The sequence below is a fragment of the Bos javanicus genome, chromosome 19, assembly GCF_032452875.1.
Source record: "Bos javanicus breed banteng chromosome 19, ARS-OSU_banteng_1.0, whole genome shotgun sequence".
NCBI lineage: Eukaryota > Metazoa > Chordata > Mammalia > Artiodactyla > Bovidae > Bos > Bos javanicus.
Window position 1 is genome coordinate 63,763,600 of NC_083886.1, and position 20,821 is coordinate 63,784,420.

General features: G+C 51.6%; 1 long non-coding RNA gene across 2 annotated transcripts; it reads left to right on the forward strand.

The window, feature by feature from the left end:
* The first annotated feature begins 950 nt into the window (after positions 1–950).
* Positions 951–1,978, forward strand: LOC133231628 (uncharacterized). Of its 2 annotated transcripts, none has more exons than XR_009731173.1 (2): positions 951–1,156; positions 1,695–1,978. It is a non-coding gene; the product is annotated as an uncharacterized LOC133231628 (long non-coding RNA). The 2 variants fall into 2 exon arrangements; XR_009731172.1 differs by having other exon boundaries at positions 1,740–1,978.
* Positions 1,979–20,821: the final 18,843 nt, after the last annotated feature.

Consider the following 20,821-nt stretch of genomic DNA (forward strand, 5'->3'; position numbering starts at 1 on the left):
AAAGGGAGCAATGAAGACCATTCAATCAGCCCGAATCACCAGCAGGGGCTCGGTGTGAGCCCCGGGGGCAGAAACCCAGGGGGTCAAGCCCCAGAGACTCTCAGCTCCCGTTGAGGGCTCCCGCTGAGCTGGTCGGAGAGGCTGAGGCTGCGTTTTCGCCCCTGAACTGGTCCCCCAGGGCCGCGCTCGTGGGCTGGCGTGTGCGGGGCACGCTAGGCACAGAGCGGGGGTGGACCGGCGTCTTAGGGCAGTGAGAACTGGCCCGGCTGCGGGGCTCGCGTGTGGCCGGGAGGACGGGGGCCCCTCGGCAGGGCGTGAAGCACAGAGGTGCGGGGCGTGCTCGGCACAGGCGGGGTGGACCAGCGTCGTGGGGCAGTGAGAACCCGGCCCGGCTGCGGGGCTCCCGTAGAGCACGGCGCCCCTCATCCTGCTCTGGTCTTGGAGTCGGTCCGCGGCCTCCTGCCGACCGCTGGGTGCAGGGCCCCTGCCTCCTCCCCACCTCAGCAGCCTAGCCAGTCTTCCTCTTCCTCTGGGGCAGGGGCCTCGTCTTCCTCCCTAGGTCCAGCTCCCGATGCGCCTCCAGCACCGTGCCCAGTGGGCATCCGATGCCTGTTTGTGAAAGTAGACTGAGACCCATCTGGATGGCTTCTGTGTGTGTGTGCTCAGGCGTGTCTCTGTGTGACCCTATAGACCATAGCCCCCCAGGCTCCTCTGTCCAGGGGATTCTCCAGGCAAGAATACTGGAATGGGTAGCCATTCGCTTCTCCAGGGGATCTTCCTGACCCAGGGATCAAACCTGCGTCTCCAGCATGGTAGGCAGATTCTTTACCGCTGAGCCACCCGGGAAGCCCCAGGCGGCTACTATGCACCACCTAAGCTAAGTGCCATGTCATAGACAAAGGTCCCCTGAGGCCTCTGCAGGTTTTGAGCCCCGCCCAGGACCCCTCAGCTGTCATCAGCGGAGCCTGCCCTGTCATGAGAGCTGCTGACACCTGGCAGCGGCCTTTCAAGTTCACCCAGCAACCCCAGAACGGCGGGTCACCAGCAGGACAGACAAGAGCTCAGTGAGAGACACCACCCACTGAGCAGGAGAAGCCGAAGAAAGAGTGCTAGAGAACCCAGAAGTCCAGAACGAGGGTGAAGCCTTAGAACCGTGGTACCTGCCGTGTGTTGCCGTGTGGACTGGGAGTTTTGAAGCACCCGGGCTTTTCCAGGGGTAGGTGGGGTGGGCAGGAGGGCCAGGAGTGTGGATGAAAACGGAGGTTCCTCAGCCCCATGCCAGCTTTTATCTGAGGGCTCTGCCTTTATCGGGTTTATTTGTGTATATTTCTGGGTACAATTTCCTTTGAACAAAGGGATCTGTGACTCAAAGAATGTTTGAAAGCCACTTACTATTTCCAGTACAAGATCAAGGCACAGAGCAATCAGGAATGGCTGGGAACGATGGGGCAGGCTTCCAGGAGGGAGGGCTGAAATTCAGAAGAGGAGAGGGAAGGAGAGAGGGCCCTGGGTGCGGCCGATGACGGGAATGGTGGTGGGACCAGCAGGTGACCGGGGGTCAGCCAGGGCCCTCCTGGGATAAAACGAGAGTTGTGTGGATGAACGGAGATGTGGGGAGGGTTAGAGGGGCTGGGCTGAGGGCTGCCCCCGTCTCTCACTTGCTGGGTCCCCTAAATCACAGGCCCATGTTTTAGGGTCCAAGACAGTGATTCCAGAAACCTGGTTCTGAAACATTCCAGGCACCTCCCACCATCTTCATGAAGTCCTCAGCCCGTGATGTAATTGGACAAGTTCCAGCAGGACCCGGTGCTCAGAAATGTCGCCCCTCCCCTGCTGCATCTGACCTCCTTGCTCCAGGGTTTCGCAGCCTCGAGTTTCAAAGGCATTGATCCTTGTTCACATCCCACCCAGCAGTGATAACTTTGGGTGTTCAACTCAGACTTGAAAATCATGTTCACCCAAAAACTTGCACACGGAAGTTCATAGCAGGTTTGTTTGTAACAACGCAAAGCTGGAAACCACCCAAGTGTCCTTCCATGGGTGAATTGTGGTACGTCCAACCCCTGGAAGACAGCTCGGTGATAAAAAGGAATGAAAGATGGATGTGCAAACAGCTTGGATGGATCCTGAGGGAATTACGCTGAATTGAAAACTCCCAGTTGTGGTGGGTTACATACTGTGATTCTGTTTATGTGGGATACTCTTGATATAACGAAGTTACAGAGATGGGGAACAGATTACTAGTGGCCAGAAGTTAGGGATGGGACAGAGGGTGAGCCTTGATGTAAAGAGGAACACCAGAGAGCCTTGGAGTGATGGAGCGGGCCTGTATCTTGGTGGAGGTGCTGGGTGCACTGACCTAGGCATGCGATAAAATTGCAAAGAAGGACACACGCACAGAATGAGAGCAGGTAAACCTGGCAAAACCTGCACACGCTTCACAGATTGTACCAATGCCACCGTCCTGACACTGATCTTTTACTCTATTTATCCAAGGTGTAGTCACTGGGGAAAATGGGCTGAATGTACACAGGACCCCCTGTGGATTTCTTTCTTTCTTTTACAAGTTCTTCTGGATCTATAATTATTTCCAAAGTAGAAAATTAAAGAAACACTCCCACGCTGCACAGATATCCCTGGGAGGGATAACCCTTGTGCTTCAATTAAGATCTTGTAAATCGGTCACAGTTTTGATAGACAGCAGAGGAAGCTCTCCCCTGGGGGCTCAGTGGTAAAGAATCCATCTACAACGCAGGAGACGCGGGTTCCATCCCTGGGTTGGGAAGAACCACTGGAGAAGGGAATGATAATGCACTCTCACCCAATTTCCACTTTCGCCCAGAGGTTTCCCAGACTTTGCCGTGAGATGCTTTCATGTTGTGTGCAGGGAAGCTGGATGCACTTTCAAGACACTTTAGATGATAAAGACCGTGATCATTTAAGGGGGTGAATGGTGAATCCCCCCAACAAGCGGCACCCTGAATCCAGGACTTCCCAGACACCGGAGGAGAGCCCTCGGGGAGGACGGACAGACACCTGCCAGGCTGGTGAAAGAAGAGGTGGGAGAAGGCAGAGTAGGAGGCTTCTTCCCCCTCGAGTTAGAAAGTGAGCAGAGTGAGAGATCAAACACTCAGAGGGCCCTCCTGTCAGCCTCTCCCTGTTTTAATTAAGCAGCCTGTCCACACGCCCACCCTCCCTCCCGCGAACCTGCTTTGCACTCAGCGAGAGCCGCTGCCCAGCAGGCCGCAACTGAGCCTTCAGAAGCCAACAGCCTCGGGAAAGGCCAACAGCTTCAGGTGGGGCTCACCCACCCCACCCCCACCCCGCCTCCTGCACCAGGCAGAGCAGCCGCAGGTGGGCCAGGGGCTGGGGGTCACCCCAGACCCTCCTCCACGCGTGGGGACCCCCACCCCACAGTGACCACCCCCAGTGGGAAATGCGTGGCCAGGGTGGGGGCGTCCGCACGGATGAAACTCACACTGAAACCCCTGTGCTTAGCACTGCGATGTGCGACGTGCCCGTTTTCTCTTCCCTGTTGTTTTTAATGCTGGGTGCGAACCTGTGCCCCCTGCAGTGGAAGCGTGGCTTCTTAACCCTGGACCTCCAGGGAAGTCCTGCGGTATGTCTTCTTTAAGAAGCCAATCTGTAACTTGTTTTTTTAACGTGTATATATAGCATTCTTTATTATCCTTTTCCATTATGGTTTATCCCAGGATATTGACCAGAGTCCCCTGTGCTGCACAGTAGGCCCTGTTGTTTGTCCATCCTGTGTGTAACAGTTGGCATCTTTGAACCCTAACCTCCCCTCCAGGCCTCCCCCTACCACCCCACCTCCTCCTTGGCACCCCAGGGCTGTTCTCGAGGCCCGGGATTCTGGTTCCGTCTCACAGATGGGTTCTTCTGTATCATAGCTGGGATTCCCGTATAAAGAGGCGCTGGCCGGGTCTCCGGCCTCCTCGCAGCTCCTGGCTGGCGGCCCACATCCCTGCAGACCCTGCGCGTCCCGAACGTCTCCAGGTGCTCCCACCTCCAGGCCTTTGTCCAAGCTCCTTGCTGAGCCCGGACGCCGCCCTTCTGTCTGCCCGTGCTTCCCCCGGTCGTGACACTTCGCTGAAGCCTTTCCTGAATTTCTCATGGTGCCCCGGGCCGCGGGCGAGCGCCTCTCTTCACCGATCCCGTGAGGTGTGGTGGCTCCTCGGGGACCCGTGCCTCCTCCCACCTGGCCAGCGGCCCACAGATCAGTGTCTCCGTCCGCGTTTCTGATCGGAAGAGAGTGGGCTGGAGAGCGCGGGCCGGAGGGCGCCGGGTTGGACCAACCCAGCGGCAGGGCCGGTCCGAGGAAGGGCACCCCTCCCGGGCTTCGTCTCTGAGTCGAGGAGCCACCACCTCCGTCTCCAGGTGGGAGCAGGCGTCATCTCCAGGTGAGATGTTTCCGGAAACCCTTGGCGATGCCTTGACAAGCCTTCTCAGAAGAGAAGCGCAGCCCTCTGGGCTTAATCCAGAAAGGCGGGGAGGAGGGGGAGGTAGGGCGACTTGGGGGAGGGGTGGCGGGAGGGAGGAGGCCCCGTTTCTAAAGCAGCGATGCCCGACCTTGCATTCAGAGCCCTCCCCCTCCATGCGGCGGACAACGCAGCCTTCGGTAAGGGTGCCCGCGGTCCTTCAGGGGACAGAGGAAGACGGAAGGGAGAGCTCTGTCACCGGGGCTAAGGGCAGGACCTGTCTCACCGCGTTTCATGAGGTCCTGATGGTTAATCTAAACGAAGCACTTAGGGGCTTTCCTGGCGGCTCAGTGGTAAAGAACCCGCCCGCCGCTGCAGGAGATTCCGGTCTGATCTCTGGTCCAGGAAGATCCCCTTTCCTGGGAGCAACTAAGCCCGCGGGTGCCACGACTGAGCCTGTGCTCCAGAGCCCCCGCATCTGGAGTCCGTATTCCGGACAAGAGGAGCCGCCGCAGTGGGAGCCTGTGGCAAGAGGAAGAGCAGCCCCATTCACCACAGAGGAAAGCCCTCAGGGCAACAGAGAGCCAGCACGGCGGAAATGAATAAATAGAAGTATATATATAATATAATATATATATATAAATAATATATATTAAATAAATAAAATTTTATAATATATTAATATAATAAATGAAATTATAGATATAATATTTTATATATATATAAGGAAAAGCACTGAGAAAATGGCCTGGCACAGAATAAGTGTTCTGTTTGTTTTATTTCATCATCGCATCAACTCCTCAAAGTGAGTATTATTCCCAGTTTATATATAAGGAAACTAAAGCAGGAAAGAGAATTAACTCAAGAAGAATTAGCGTCAGACTCAGATCAGAAAAGAATGTTTAGTGACCGTCTGGACTGCCCAGGTGGCGCTAATGGGAAAGAACCTGCCTGCCAGTGTAGGAGACGCAGGAGACGTGGGTTCGATCCCTGGGTCAAGAAGATCCCCTGAAGAAGGACATGGCAACCCACTCCAGTGTTCTTGCCCGGAGAATCCCATGGACAGGGGGGCCTGGCAGGCTGCAGTCCATGGAGTGACAAAGAGTCAGACGTGACCAAGTTCATACACACACACTGAGCATGTGGACATCCCTGCCGGTTCAGTGGTTAAGACTCTGTGCTCCCACTGCGTGGGGCCTGGGTTCCATCCCTGGTGGGGAAATACAATCCTGGAAGCCACAGGGCCTGGCCATAAAAAGAAAAAAGAAGCAATGCTTAGTGAACATCTGTCTTGTGAAGAGTCCTGGGAGGGTTCCTAGGAGACTGAAAGGTCCCCACTTCCCCAAAGAGATTCTGTTTTCTACTGGATTGCTGACAAATGGAGGCTCCAATGGAGGCTAAAACGTCCAGAGAAGGGCAGAGAAAACCCTGGAGGAAGGCAGGTGGGGAAGGAAGGGGTTTTAGACTGGCCAAGGAGAGCTTGGCTGGAGGAACCACATCTGGGAAGTTCTAATTAGGGCTTGTGATTAGTGGAGAGAAAGCCATCAACAGCTTAGAGGCAGGGAGATGCTTTTGTTGTTCAGTCACTCAGTCATGTCTGACTCCTTGTAATTCATGGACTACAGCGCATCAGACTTCCCTGTCCACTGTCTCTTGGAGTTTGTTCAAACTCATGTCCGTCGAGTCGGTGATGCCATCCAACCAGCTCATCCTCAGTCGTCCCCTTCTCCTCCTTCCCTCAATCTTTCCCAGCATCAGGGTCTTTTTCAGTGAGTCGGCTCTTTGCATCAGATAACCAAAGTTTTGGACTTTCAGCTTCAGCATCAGTCCTTCCAATGAATATTCAGGGCTGATTTCCTTTAGGATTGACTGGTTCGATCTCCTTGCTGTCCAAGAGACTCTCAAGAGTCTTCTCCAGCGCCACAATTTGAAAGCATCAATTCTTCAGAGCTCAGCCTTCTTTATGGTCCAACTCTCATATCCATAGATGACTATGATAAAAACCATAGCTTCGACTAAACAGACCTTTGTTGGCAAAGTGATGTCTCTGCTTTTTAGATGCTTTAGTGAGAGTTAGATTTGCATCAGCCGCCCTCGGGCCCTGCACTGGAAGGCGCTGATTACAGAAAATAAAACCGCTGTGGGCCAGAGCAGGTCAAAGGACCCCTTGATCCTGGGCCTCAAAGGTAGACTTTTGATCTCCACCCCGCCAAGGAGGAAAAAGGGTATCCACCCCTCCACCATCGTCATTAAAGGTAAACAGTAAAAGCACAGTTACGAGACAGTGGCCCTCAACCTAGGAGCACATTCATTCCCCCGAGGGAGTCCCACCCCCACTCCAATGAAGTCTGAGTCCCCGGGGGTGGTGCCCAAATGTCAGGCAGCTTTAAAGTCCCTGCAGCTGCTGTATTGATGAGCACCAAAAGCAAGGTTGAAGCTCTGTTTCTTCAGCTTTTTTTCTTTTTTCTTTTCTTTTAATGGAAGCGGCCAGAGCCTCTCTCCAGGCGAAGAACAGAGAGCAGAGAAGAACTGGCTTCTCCTTGTGATCTTGGTCCAAACCCCTTTTTCTCTTGCTGAGGGATTCTCCCAGCAACCTCCAAGCAACCAGCTGAGAGATGCTGCCCTGTATTTTCGGCCCTCAGCTGTAGAACAAAGAACTCTTTGAGGTTTAATAAGAGGCTGCTCAGCTGTCTGGCCCCTGGGCTTGGAAGATCTAGAGTGAGAGTCCGGCTGCCCCACCTGGAACAGGGCACACCTCGGAGCAGGGCTGGAGGACCCCAAAAACAGCATCTCTCCTCCAAGCTCCTGCCCACCCTGCTTTGAGCCCTGAGAGAGGCCTCAGCAAAGCAAGGTGCTGCAGGAGGTAAAAGCCAACAAAGCTAGGCGTGCACACGGGGGTGCAAGAGGAGAGCAGAAAAGCTGGCTTAAAACCCAACATTCAAAAAACTAAGATCATGGCATCTGGTCACTTCATGGCAAATAGAAGGGGAAACAGTAGAGGCAGCTGTTAGGGGAAGCACAGTGATTGAAGCTGCCCACCCTGGCCAGGCACCATGGTAACCATTTGCATGAGTTGTTTTATGACACGGGATCCTGATAAGGAACACGGAACTAATGAGCCACCACCAACCGGAAGAGTTCAGGAAAGGTCGAAAGGAGACACTGTGTGTCTGGCCACTTCCCAGAATCCCTCTCACTAGCATCCATCGTGGCTGAGCGATCTGTGCACCACCAGGAAAGACTCTGAATTAGAATGACTGGCCAAAGACCACCCGGAAACTAATCTCATCACCATAAAACCCGAGACGTGGCAGAGCAGTTCTCCTGGGTTCCCTTACCTCCTGCTCTCCACCTGGGTGCCCTTTCCCAATAAAATCTCTTGGTTTGTCAGCACATGTGTCTCCTTGGACAATTCATTTCCAAGTGTTAGACGAGAGTCCAGTTTTGGGCCCTGGAAGGGGTCCCCCTTCCTGCAACACAGTGACAGATTTTCTTTTCTTGGACTCCAAAATCACTGCAGACAGTGACTGCAGCCATGAAATTAGAAGATGCTTGCTTCTTGGAAGAAAATCTATGGCAAACCTAGACAGTGTGTTAAAAGCAAAGACATTAATTTTGCCAAAAAAAGTCTGCAGAATCAAAGTTATGGTTTTTCCAGTAGTTATGTAGGGTGTGATAGTTGGACCCTAAAGAAGGCTGAGCACCGAGGAGTTGATGCTTTTCAACTGTGGTGCTTGCAAAGACTCTTGAGAGTCCTTTGGACAGCAAGGAGACCCAACCAGTCAATTCTAAAGGAAATCAACCCTGAATATTCATTGGAAGGACTGATGCTGAAGCTGAAGCTCTAATACTTTGGCCACCTGATGCAAATTTGACTCATTGGAAAAGCCCCTGATGCTGGAAAGATTGAGGGCAGGAGGAGAAGGGGATGACAGAGGATGAGATGGTTGGATGGCATCACCGACTCAACAGACCTGAATTTGAGCAAACTCGGGGAGATAGTGAAGGACAGGGAAGTCCAGCATGCTGCAGTCCATGGGGTCACAGAGTTGGACACGACTGAGCGACTGAACAACAACAGTTAGGGGTACAAGGTATTAGGGTCTCAGGCAGCGAACCACAGCCCCCATCCATCCTGCTCGCCACTGAAGGGAAACCAGCTTGAATTTAACTCCTTGGTGGGAATCTGTCAATGCAATATCTCCCAAGCCTTCTGCTCCCTGCTTTGTCCCTGGGAGAAGCGATTTCCAGCTCTTCTAAAGTGGTCCTGACCCCCTGGTGTTGGGGGGTGAGAGGCTAGGAAGTGAGTGTTGAACAGGGCTTGGGTCACATGAATGAGGCAGGGCCTGGAAGGGCATTCCCCGCCACCCCCTGCCTTCTTCACTCTCTCTGGGAGGTGCTGAGTGGCACTCAAGACCCAGTGGACCTGTCTGAGCCCGTGCGTGGGACCTGCCAGTCGTCCTCACCCCTGCCTTTCCACCGCTCACTCTCACCTGGGCCTCTGCCTTTGCCTTCCTGCACACCTGTGTCTCTTGGGGGCATCCTTCCGCTGGACTGGTCCTGTCTGAGGACCTCCCAGACCCAAGTCCATTCATCTTACCCAGCATCTCACAGCCTTGGGTATAGCTGACCACACGGTGTAGCTGTGGTGGTAGGGTTAAAGTGACACTCTCTCAATAGATAGAAGAAGGTCAGTTCAGTTCAGTCACTCAGTCGTGTCCGACTCTTTGCAACCCTATGAATCGCAGCACGCCAGGCCTCCCTGTCCCCGACCAACTCCCGGAGTTCACTCAAACTCATGTCCATGGAGTCAGTGATGCCATCCAGCCATCTCATCCTCTGTTGTCCCCTTATCCTCCTGCCCCCAATCCCTCCCAGCATCAGAGTCTTTTCCAATGAGTCAACTCTTCGCATGAGGTGGCCAAAGTACTGGAGTTTCAGCTTTAGCATCATTCCATCCAAAAACAGGACTGATCTCCTTTAGGATGACTGGTTGGATCTCCTTGCAGTCCAAGGGACTCTCAAGATTCTTCTCCAACCCCACAGTTCAAAAGCATCAATTCTTCAGTGCTCAGCCTTCTTCACAGTCCAACTCTCACATCCATACATGACCACAGGAAAAACCATAGCCTTGACTAGACGAACCTTTGTTGGCAAAGTAATGTCTCCGCTTTTCAATATGTATCTAGGTTGGTCATAACTTTCCTTCCAAGGAGTAAACGTCTTTTAATTTCATGGCTGCAATCACTATCTGCAGTGATTTTGGAGCCCAGAAAAATAAAGTCTGACACTGTTTCCACTGTTTCCCCATCTATTTCCCATGAAGTGATGGGACCAGATGCCATGATCTGCGTTTTCTGAATGCTGAGCTTTAAGCCAACTTTTTCACTCTCCTCTTTCACTTTCATCAAGAGGCTTTTGAGTTCCTCTTCACTTTCTGCCATAAGGGTGGTGTCATCTGCATATCTGAGGTTCTTGATATTTCTCCCGGCAATCTTGATTCCAGCTTGTGTTTCTTCCAGCCCAGCATTTCTTGTGATGTACTCTGCATAGAAGTTAAATAAGCAGGGTGACAATATACAGCCTTGACGTACTCCTTTTCCTATTTGGAACCAGTCTGTTGTTCCATGTCCAGTTCTAACTGTTGCTTCCTGACCTGCATACAGATTTCTCAAGAGGTAGATCAGGTGGTCTGGTATTCCCATCTCTTTCAGAATTTCCACAGTTTATTGTGATCCACACAGTCAAAGGCTTTGGCATAGTCAATAAAGCAGAAATAGATGTTTTTCTGGAACTCTCTTGCTTTTTCCATGATCCACTGGATGTTGACAATTTGATCTCTGGTTCCTCTGCCTTTTCTAAAACCAGCTTGAACATCAGGAAGTTCACAGTTCACGTATTGCTGAAGCCTGGCTTGGAGAATTTTGAGCATTACTTTACTAGTGTGTGAGATGAGTGCAATTGTGCGGTAGTTTGAGCATTCTTTGGCATTGCCTTTCTTTGGGATTGGAATGCAAACTGACCTTTTCCAGTCCTGTGGCCACTGCTGAGTTTTCCAAATGTGCTGGCATATTGAGTGCAGCACTTTCACAGCATCATCTTTCAGGATTTGAAATAGCTCAACTGGAATTCCATCACCTCCACTAGCTTTGTTCGTAGTGATGCTTTCTAAGGCCCACTTGACTTCACATTCCAGGATGTCTGGATCTAGGCCAGGGATCACACCATCGTGATTATTTGGGTTGTGAAGATCCTTTTTTACAGTTCTGTGTATTCCTGCCACCTCTTCTTAATATCTTCTGCTTCTGTTAGGTCCATACCATTTCTGTCCTTTATCGAGCCCATCTTTGCATGAAGTGTTCCCTTGGTATCTCTGATTTTCTTGAAGAGATCTCTAGTCTTTCCAATTCTGTTTTTTTCCCTCTATTTCTTTGCATTGATCACTGAGGAAGGCTTTCCTATCTCTTCTTGCCATTCTTTGGAACTCTGCATTCAGATGCTTATATTTTTCCTTTTCTCCTTTGCTTTTCGCTTCTCTTCTTTTCACAGCTATTTGTAAGGCCTCCCCAGATAGCCATTTTGCTTTTTTGCATTTCTTTTCCATGGGGATGGTCTTGATCCCTGTCTCCTGTACAATGTCACGAACCTCATTCCATAGTTCATCAGGCACTCTATCTATCATATTTAGTCCCTTAAATCTATTTCTCACTTCCACTGTATAATCATAAGGGATTTGATTTAGGTCATACCTGAATGGTCTAGTGATTTTCCCTACTTTCTTCAATTTAAGTCTGAATTTGGTAATAAGGAGTTCATGATCTGAGCCACAGTCAGCTCCCAGTCTTGTTTTTGCTGACTGTATAGAGCTTCTCCATCTTTGGCTGCAAAGAACATAATCAATCTGATTTCGGTGTTGGCCAGCTGGTGATGTCCATGTGTAGAGTCTTCTCTTGTGTTGTTGAAAGAGGGTGTTTGCTACGACCAGTGCATTTTCTTGGCAAAACTCTAATAGCCTTTATCCTACTTCATTCCGTATTCCAAGGCCAAGTTTGCCGGTTACTCCAGGTGTTTCTTGACTTCCTACTTTTGCATTCCAGTCCCCTATAATGAAAAGGACATCTTTCTTGGGTGTTAGTTCTAAAAGGTCTTGTAGATCTTCATAGAACCGTTCAACTTTAGCTTCTTCAGCGTTACTGGTTGGGGCATAGACTTGGATTACTGTGATATTGAATGGTTTGCCTTGGAAACGAACAGAGATCATTCTGTCGTTTTTGAGACTGCATCCAAGTACTGCATTTTGGACTCTTTTGTTGACCATGATGGCTACTCCATTTCTTCTGAGGGATTCCTGCCTGCAGTAGTAGATATAATGGTTATCTGAGTTAAATTCACCCATTCCAGTCCATTTCAGTTCGCTGATTCCTAGAATGTCGACATCCACTCTTGCCATCTCCTGTTTGACCACTTCCAATTTGCCTTGATTCATGGACCTGACATTCCAGGTTCCTATGCAATACTGCTCTTTACAGCATCGGACCTTGCTGCTATCACCAGTCACATCCACAACTGGGTATTGTTTTTGCTTTGGCTCCATCCCTTTGTTCTTTCTGGAGTTATTTCTCCACTGATCTCCAGTAGCATATTGGGCACCTACTGACTTGGGGAGTTCCTCTTTCAGTATCCTATCATTTTGCCTTTTCATACTGTTCATGGGGTTCTCAAGGCAAGAATACTGAAGTGGTTTGCCATTCCCTTCTCCAATGGACCACATTCTGTCAGATCTCTCCACCATGACCTGCCCATCTTGGGTTGCCCCACAGGCATGGCTTAGTTTCATTGAGTTAGACAAGGCTGTGGTCCTAGTGTGATTAGACTGACTAGTTTTCTGTGAGTATGGTTTCAGTGTGTCTGCCCTCTGATGCCCTCTTGCAACACCTACCACCTTACTTGGGTTTCTCTTACCTTGGACATGGGGTATTTCTTCACGGCTGCTTCAGCAAAGCGCAGCCGCTGCTCCTTACCTTGGACGAGGGGTATCTCCTCACAGCCGCCCTTCCTGACCTTCAACGTGGGATAGCGCCTCTAGGCCCTCCTGCGCCCGCGCAGCCACCACTCCTTGGACGTGGGGTTGGTCCTCCCGGCCGCCACCCCTGGCCTCCGGCGTAGGGGCGTGGGGTAGCTTCTCGCGGCTGCCGCCCCTGACCTCGGATGCGGGGTAGCTCCTCCCGGCCGCCGCCCCTGACCTCGGACTTGGATAGCTCTTCTCTGCCGTTCCTGCGCTGTTGCAGCCTGGCACTCTTGGCCACTGCCCTTTACTTCAGACGTGGGGTAACTCCTCTTGGCTGCCATCCTTTGGGCATGGGGTCCTCCTGGCTTCTGCCCCTGACCTCGGACGTGGGGTAGCTCCTCTCGGCCGCGCTTAGCGCGCCGGTCACAGCCGCCTTCGCGCTTAACCATAGCCTTGACCAAATGGACCTTTGTGGCAAAGTAATGTCTCTGCTTTTGAATATGCTATCTAGGTTGGTCATAACTTTCCTTCCAAGGAGCAAGTGTCTTTTAATTTCATGGCTGCAATCACCATCTGCAGTGACTTTGGAGCCCCAAAATAAAGTCTGACACTGTTTCCACTGTTTCCCCATCTATTTCCCATGAAGTGATGGGACCAGATGCCATGATCTGCGTTTTCTGAATGCTGAGCTTTAAGCCAAATTTTTCACTCTCCTCTTTCACTTTCATCAAGAGGCTCTTTAGTTCCTCTTCACTTTCTGCCATAAGAGTGGTGTCATCTGCATATCTGAGGTTATTGATATTTCTCCTGGCAATCTTGATTCCAGCTTGTGCTTCTTCCAGCCCAGCATTTCTCATGATGTACTCTGCATAGAAGTTAGATAAGCAGGGTGACAATATACAGCCTTGACATACTCCTTTTCCTATTTGGAACCAGTCTGTTGTTCCATGTCCAGTTTTAACTGTTTCCTGACCTGCATACAGGTTTCTCAAGAGGCAGGTCAGTTGGTCTGGTATTCCTAGATATAGATAGATGGATAGATAATTGATAGATGATGACAGGTAAATGATAGATGGTAGATAGACAATAGATATTTGACAGAGATAAACAGTAGATAGAGGATAGATAGTAGATGGATAGATGATAGATGGACATCACACAGTGCTTAAAGCCGGCTTGCTTTTTCCCTCCTATTTCTGCTACCTCCCTTGAAAGTTGACTTGGGAGGATGGTGGGTCAGCAGTGACTGGAGAGAACAAACCACTGGCCCAAGACCCAGTGGGAGCAGTCAGCCCCAACCTTCCTGGACTGCTATCCCTGCAGGGGAGAGACAGGACTGCCCACTCTTCATCTCCTTGTAGAAGCGGCAGGACCAGAAGCTGGGCTGAGAAGCTCCAGAGATGGATGTGACTTTGGATCCCCAGTTTTCCTACTGGCTGCTATAAGAAGGAGGCGGTCTTTCTTTTTCTCTGCCCTTTGAAGATTTGGGTTTGGTTTGCAAGGGAGGGGCTAGCCTGACTGTAGTCCTGGAGGAAAACACCAACTGAGAAAATGCCTTAAAGAGGCAGACAAAGGAAAAGAAAAAACGCCTACATTTATAATTTATTTTTTAATTTGGTAAGAGAAATGGAAAAATATCAGTGAGTGGTTCTAAGGCCAGGTAGGAAAGCATTTCTAAGTATACATGTATTAAGAACACGCAATGGACACAGTGAAAGATTCAAATTCTTTTTTAAATGTAAAGTTTCTCAACGTGAAAGAAAATAATTTCTATCGTTAAAAAGAAAAATACGTACAATTCTATAGGTTAAAAAAGAAAATATTTCAACATATATGACAAAGTAAATGTCCTTCATAGATCAGATCAGATCAGATCAGTCACTCAATCATGTCCGACTCTTGCCTTCATATATAAAGAGCTATTAAAAATGAATGAGGAAAAAATGAAAAATTCCAGTTTAAAAAAAGTTCAATGCACAAGAACATATAATTTACAAATGAAAACATACAAGTGTAAAAAGTATATTCTATCAAGTAATAAAATAAATACAAACTAAAATAATAATGGAATTCTATTTTTTTCACTTAAATACTCAATGTTGTAAAGAATATGAAAAACAGGAACTCTGATTCGAAGCCACTGGGGACAGTTTGGCCATCTGAATTAAACTATTCACATTCCTTCACTTAGCCACTCTCACTTTTAGGAATACCTCTTAAGAAAATAAAAAGAAAATCATTATGAAGATTCACACATGAAGATATTAACCATGGAGTTCTTCATGATAATTTTATTTATTTTTAAAAATTTTTATCAGAGTATTATTGATTACAATGTTGAGTTAGTTTCAGGTGTACAACAAAGTGACTCAGTTATATTTATCCACATACCTGTTCTTCATAAGATTCTTTCCCTGTATAGGTCTTTATAGAGTCCTGAGTAGAGTTTCCTGTGCTATATACGGTAGGTCCTTACTATTTATCTATTTTATATATCATGATGATTTTAAAATTAAGAACAACCTAAATGCCTGAAAATAGGAAATTAGTTTAATATCAGTTCAGTTGCTCAGTCGTGTCTGACTCTTTGCAATCCCATGGACTGCAGCACATATAATGAGTTTAATATAGTTTAGTACAAAAATATTGGATAGAATACTATACAGTCAATAAAAACTGTGTCTTCAAAGAAAATTTAAGGACACACAAAGATGCTCACAGTCCCTTCACTTCAGTTGTGTCCGACTCTGTGCAACCTCATGGACTGTAGCTGGTCAGGCTCCTCTGTCCATGGGATTTCCCAGACAGGAATACTGGACCGGTTGCCATGTCCTTCTCCAGGGGATCTTCCCAACTCAGGGATTGGACCCCTGCCTCCTGTGTCTCATGCATTGGCAGGTGGCCTCTTTATCACTGAGCCACCAGGGAAGCCCAAGTCTCAATAAAATTGATTAAAAAAAATGACTCTGGACTTCCCTGGTATTTCAGTAGCTAAAACTCTGCACTTTCACTGCAGGGGGCACGGGTTCAATTCCTGGTCTGGGAACTAAGATCCCACGTGTTCGGCATGGCCAGAAAATTAAAAAAAAAAAAAAAGACTCTGAACACTACCTTAAATACTTTTCTGTTATTCTCATCCATCAGGTAACTAAAAGTGCATGGCTCTAACTGCAAATTATCCTGAGCAGATCTCTCCATATTGAAGGTATTCTCCTTACTATCTGGGACCTGAGACTCGGCAGCATGGAGATCCCCCCAATCCTACACAACGGGGCCTCTTTCTCCTAACTCGAATGTCAGGAAGTGGAACCAGGAGGGAAGCAGGAACAAAGACATTTCTGATCAACTGGCAGTATTATAATATCCCATTATGACATACACGCATGGACATGGACATGGACATGGTCACGGACACGTGTTTATTTCCACAAATGCCATTCTTATGGTGCCTGACATTAAGAAAATATATGCACGCATGCGTGCGCAGTCGTGTCTGACTCTTTGCGACCCCATGGACTGTAGCCCGCCAGGCTCCTCTGTTCATGGGATTCTCCAGGCAAGAATACTGGAGTGGGTTGCCATTGCTTCCTCCAGGGGATCTTCCAGACTCAGGGATTAAACCTACATCTCCTCATGGGCAGGGAGGTTCTTTACCATTGTGCCACCTGGGAAGCCCCATAAAAATGCATAATAAGTGTGCATAACCCTTGTCCCAAGCCTGCATTCTTTATGCTGTGATCTCTACATCCATGGACGTTTTCATGAAGCCGAAATTCTCTTTAACCTTGTATCGAAGGTGCTGCCTTTGGAATGGAGGCATGGTAAGAAGGCGGTTCTAGGAGGAGCCTCTCAGAAACCCATTTGGGAGCCTTGGGGGGAAAGTAGAAAAGAGTGGCTTTATCGCACTGCCGGGCAAGTGGGCCACAGCAGGCCGGTACCCTCCACGTGTGTCTCCTGGTTCTGGAGCCCTTTTCCACGGTGTCCTGGGCCAGCTCACAGCGGCCTGGGAGAGCTGACCTCAGGTTTCAGCCTGAAGTTGGCTGTGATGGGAGCGCTGCCACCATGGAAGTCAGCAAATGGCACAAATCAAGGCTTCCTCCCCAGACAGCTCGTTGTTCAACACTTACCAGCACACCACTGCCTCTGACTCAGAAAGAGATGCAATTCCCACTGGAAAGAGGATAGCGTGGGGTGTGAGCATGGACATTGAGGTTTGGAACTGCTGCTTTTCATCTGAGGTCACAGAGACCATTGCAACTGCCCTGAAGATCCATCTTCCTGTAAGACGGGGGTGGGGGTGGGCTGGGAGAGGTGCCCGGCTGACGTTCCGTAGAGTGGTTTAGCTTTTTTTTCTTATTGATGGCTGCCCCAGGTCTCGGGGTTGCGCACAAGGGCATTCTGTAGGAGTGGGGGTTACTCTCGCTGCGGTGCATGGGCTTCTCACGGCGGCAGCTTCTTGTTGCAGCTTGCAGGCTCCGGAGTTCAGGCTTCAGTGGTTGCAGTGTGCAGTTTAACTGCCCGGCAGCACTTGGGTTTTCCTGGACCAAGGATCAAACCCATGTCTCCTGCACTGACAGGCAGGTTCTCAACCAGTGGACCACCAGCGAAGTCCTCTGTGGTGGTGGTGGTGGTTTAGTTGCTAAGTTGTGTCAGACTCTTGTGACCCATGGACTGTAGCCTGCCAGGCTCCTCTGTCCATGGGATTTTCCAAGCAAGAATACTGGAGTGGGTTGCCATTTCCTTCTCCAGAGGATCTTACCGGGCCAGGAATTGAACCCAGGTCTCCTGAATTGCAGGCAGATTCTTGACTGACTGAGCTAGTCCTCTGTGTGGTTTAAAATTGTGCTTGGTAGCATAGGGGGCTTCTGATTAAGCAAAACCCGTTTATTTCAGAAACCTGTTCTTGGTGTTGGAATGAAGCTGGATGCAGCACAGAGTTGGGTGAGATCGTAGCTGTGACCTCAGAGCAAGGAAGAGAAAACCCCATTCGGGGAGGGTACCACCACAGCCTCAGTTGGATGCGTTTTCGGATGGTTCATGATCTTGCCAAGAGTCCAGAAGATGGGATTGTTTGAGGGACCGCAAGGTGAGTACCAGGCAGAGCTGAAGCGTCCTGCAGGGCTCCTGGTGCCAGGAAGGCAGGAAGTGTCCCTGCGAGCAGCCCCTGGCGGGGCCTGTGTCTGCCAGGTGCTGTCTGTCGGCCTGGCCCTCAAGGGGAAGTTCCTTTCCCCCTGGGGGGGCGGGGGGGCGGGGGGCCTGGGGGGAGGGCAGTGAGAAGACCAGGTGGCATCCCAAGCCCATTCAGTCCACATCAGCAGACGGGGCCTTTGGGGTGGGATCCTTCAGTCTTGAGGCTTAAAGCCCCTCTTAGAAGGTATTTAATCACCTTGAAAATGTGACCTCTATTTTTTTCCTCATCAAGGAGCAGTGTGGGCTTGGAAATCAGACCTGGAAAGCTGAAGGCCTTCTTCTGGCGACAGGTCCTCCCCCATCACACTGGGACACGAGCAGGAGCAGGGGGCGTGGGCCCCGCGCTGGATGCACCCCAGGCTGCCTCCCTGACTCCTGACCCTCTGCTCCTACGGCTCCCATGGGACCTGCGTGGGCAGGGGAGTCTTCAGCTCCGCCCCCTCCTCCCGGTAGAACAGGAGCCAGAGCAAGGTGCCCTCCTGGGTGTAATGAGGGGACCAGAACCACTCCCCGCCCCGCCCCCCGCATTTCTCTGGGAAGCTGCTGAATGGCTGGAAAACTTTCTAATCAACAAGAAATCAAACGCTGAGGCTCCATCGCGACAGTCACGCCTGAAACTCTAAACTTTACATGAAAACTCTCCGCGCGCCTTTGAACTCACCTCCCACTCCGTCGGCATCCCGCCTCCTCCATTATCCGCCTCCTTCGCCGTCATGCCCCATCATACCCCCTCCTCCATCATCTGCCTCCTCCTCCATCATCCCCCCTCCTCCATCCCCCCTCCTCCTCCATCCCTCCTCCTTTGTCATCCCCCTCCTCCATTCCTCCTCCTTCTCCATCCCCCCTCCTCCATCATGCCCCCTCCTCCATCATCCCCTCCTCCTCCATCATCCCCTCTCCACCATACCCCTCCTCCATCCCTCCTCCTCCGTCATCCCCTCCTCTTTCGTCATCCCCCTCCTCCTCCGCATCCCCCTCCTCCTCCATCATCCCCTCTCCTCCATACTCCTCCTCCATCCCTCCTCCTCCATCATTCCGTCCTCCTCCGTCATCCCCCTCCTCCTCCGTCATCCCCTCCTCCTCCATCCCCCTCCTTCGTCATCCCCCGTCCTTCGTCACCCCCTCTCCTCCATACCCCCTCCTCCTCCGTCCCTCCTCCTCCATCATCCCCCGTCCTTCGTCATCTCCTCCTCTGTCATCCCCTTCCTCCTCCATCATTCCTCCTCCTCCATACCCCCTCCTCCTCCATCCCTCCTCCTTCGTCATCCCCCGTCCTTTGTCATCCCTCCTCCTCCGTCATCCCCCTCCTCCTCCATCATCCCCCGTCCGCTGGCACCCCGTATTGACTGGTTCCCCGAGGTTGCGGGCGTGGCGCGGCCTTTGAACCCTGGACTCCCGGAGCCCATCACCGCTCGCTCGGCTACATCGAGGCCGGGCTTTCAAGTCCCTTCTGGCTGTGGGCTTCGCACACTTTTGGTTACTGAGCAATCAAATAATTAAATGGGCTCTCAGGGAAGAAAAGTCGTTCTTTTCCGCGGTAATGAAACCCTCCAGGGTGGACCAGAGCGCCGCGTTGCCAAGGCAGCGGGGCCCGTAGAGACGCCGAGTGCACTCGTCTCTGCCCGGGTTCCGGGGGATGGACCCCCGAGGCCCCCCGCACCGCAGCACCCCCGAGACGGGGCTTGACTGCCCACTTTGGGGCGCAAATGGAGTGGGGGCTGGGGAGCCCCCTTCTTCCGGGAGATGGGGGCGGGGAGCACGCGGGAGAAGTAGGGGAGGAGGGGCGGGGGAGGAGGGGAAGAGGGGGCGGGCGGGGGAGGAGGTGCGGGGAGGAGGGGTGCGGGGAGGAGGGGTGGGGGGAGGAGGGGACGGGCGGGGGAGGAGGGGAGGAGAGGAGGAGGGGAAGAGGGCGGGCAGGGGAGGAGGTGCGGGGAGGAGGGATGAGGGGAGGAGGGGGCGGGCGGGGGAGGAGGAAGCTGTGGCCCCGGGTTCTGCGTCTCTCCATCACCTGCGCGCCTGTCACCTGTCTTCCCAGCCTATACCAGAGCTAGCTTCTCTCCGGAACACTGATCCCCGCCTTTGATGGGGGTCAGCCCCCACCTGGAAGGCCCTAAGGCCCCCTTCATCACCCCCCAACCCAGACCCTGGGCGCTCCCTTCCGCCCACCTGCGGGCCTTGCCCGGCCTGGTCCCTGTCCCAGGACCCCCTCCTGCTCTCCTCCTGTGGATTTCTGGGGCCCAGGAAGTCTCAGCCTGCAGTGACCCTCCTCCGGGTCTCGGGCGGTCACCTCAATCAGGCAGCACTGCGTCCATCGTGTCAGAACCCACGCCTCCAGGGCAGGGACTGGGGCTTCAGGGACAGGCCCCCTCCCCCAGGAAGGCAGGGTCCTTCTCCGCAGGCGCTGCTGATGCTGGCCTGCAGCAAAGAGCCAGCGTGGCCTCAGGGCCCAAGAGCCCTGTTAGGAAAAGGCCCTCACACCCCCAGGCCTCTGGTTGCAAACATCTAACCTGTGGAATTCTCCAGAACTGCAACTCGAGATTCTCTTTATCACTGCGTCCTGTTTCTCAAAGTGACTGGTTCCATCCCCAGCCTCCCTCTCACATGGTGTGGGCTCCTGGTCCTGAGAACACATCTGCCCACCACCTCCTGGATGGGAACTGTGTTATTAGCATCCTTTGGGTTGAGTAAAACAAAACCCAAGTCAAGTCGACTTAAGAGAAAAAAGAGACAGGATTTGCTGGCTCCCAGGGACCTGGGGCAGCTGGATGTAAGGATCCAGTGACGTCAGAGGTTGGCCAGTCTCCCCTTCCGCCGCCAGCCCCTCCTCTTGAGGCTCTGAATTCTTCTGGCTTCAGCCCCAGAGGGCTCTCCTTGGTGAGGTCTTCCGAAGCTCCTGTTTGTCCTTCCACTTGAGAGGCCCCAGCAGACAGGGAGCGCCGTGCTCTCTGAATTCCTGGCCTGAGTCCCAAGGCTGACTCTCGCTGGACCCACGCTAGTCTCACGCCCATTCCCGAACCAATTTTGATACCAGAGAGGGAAATGTATCAGTTGGCCAGATCCTGTGCTGTTTGCACGACCGAGGAGTGCTCCCCAAAGGAAAACCACGGTGCTGCTACCAGGAGACCCAGCAAAGATCAGAAGCAGCTACAATGACCGTGGGGACAGCTTGCAGAAGTAAACACTG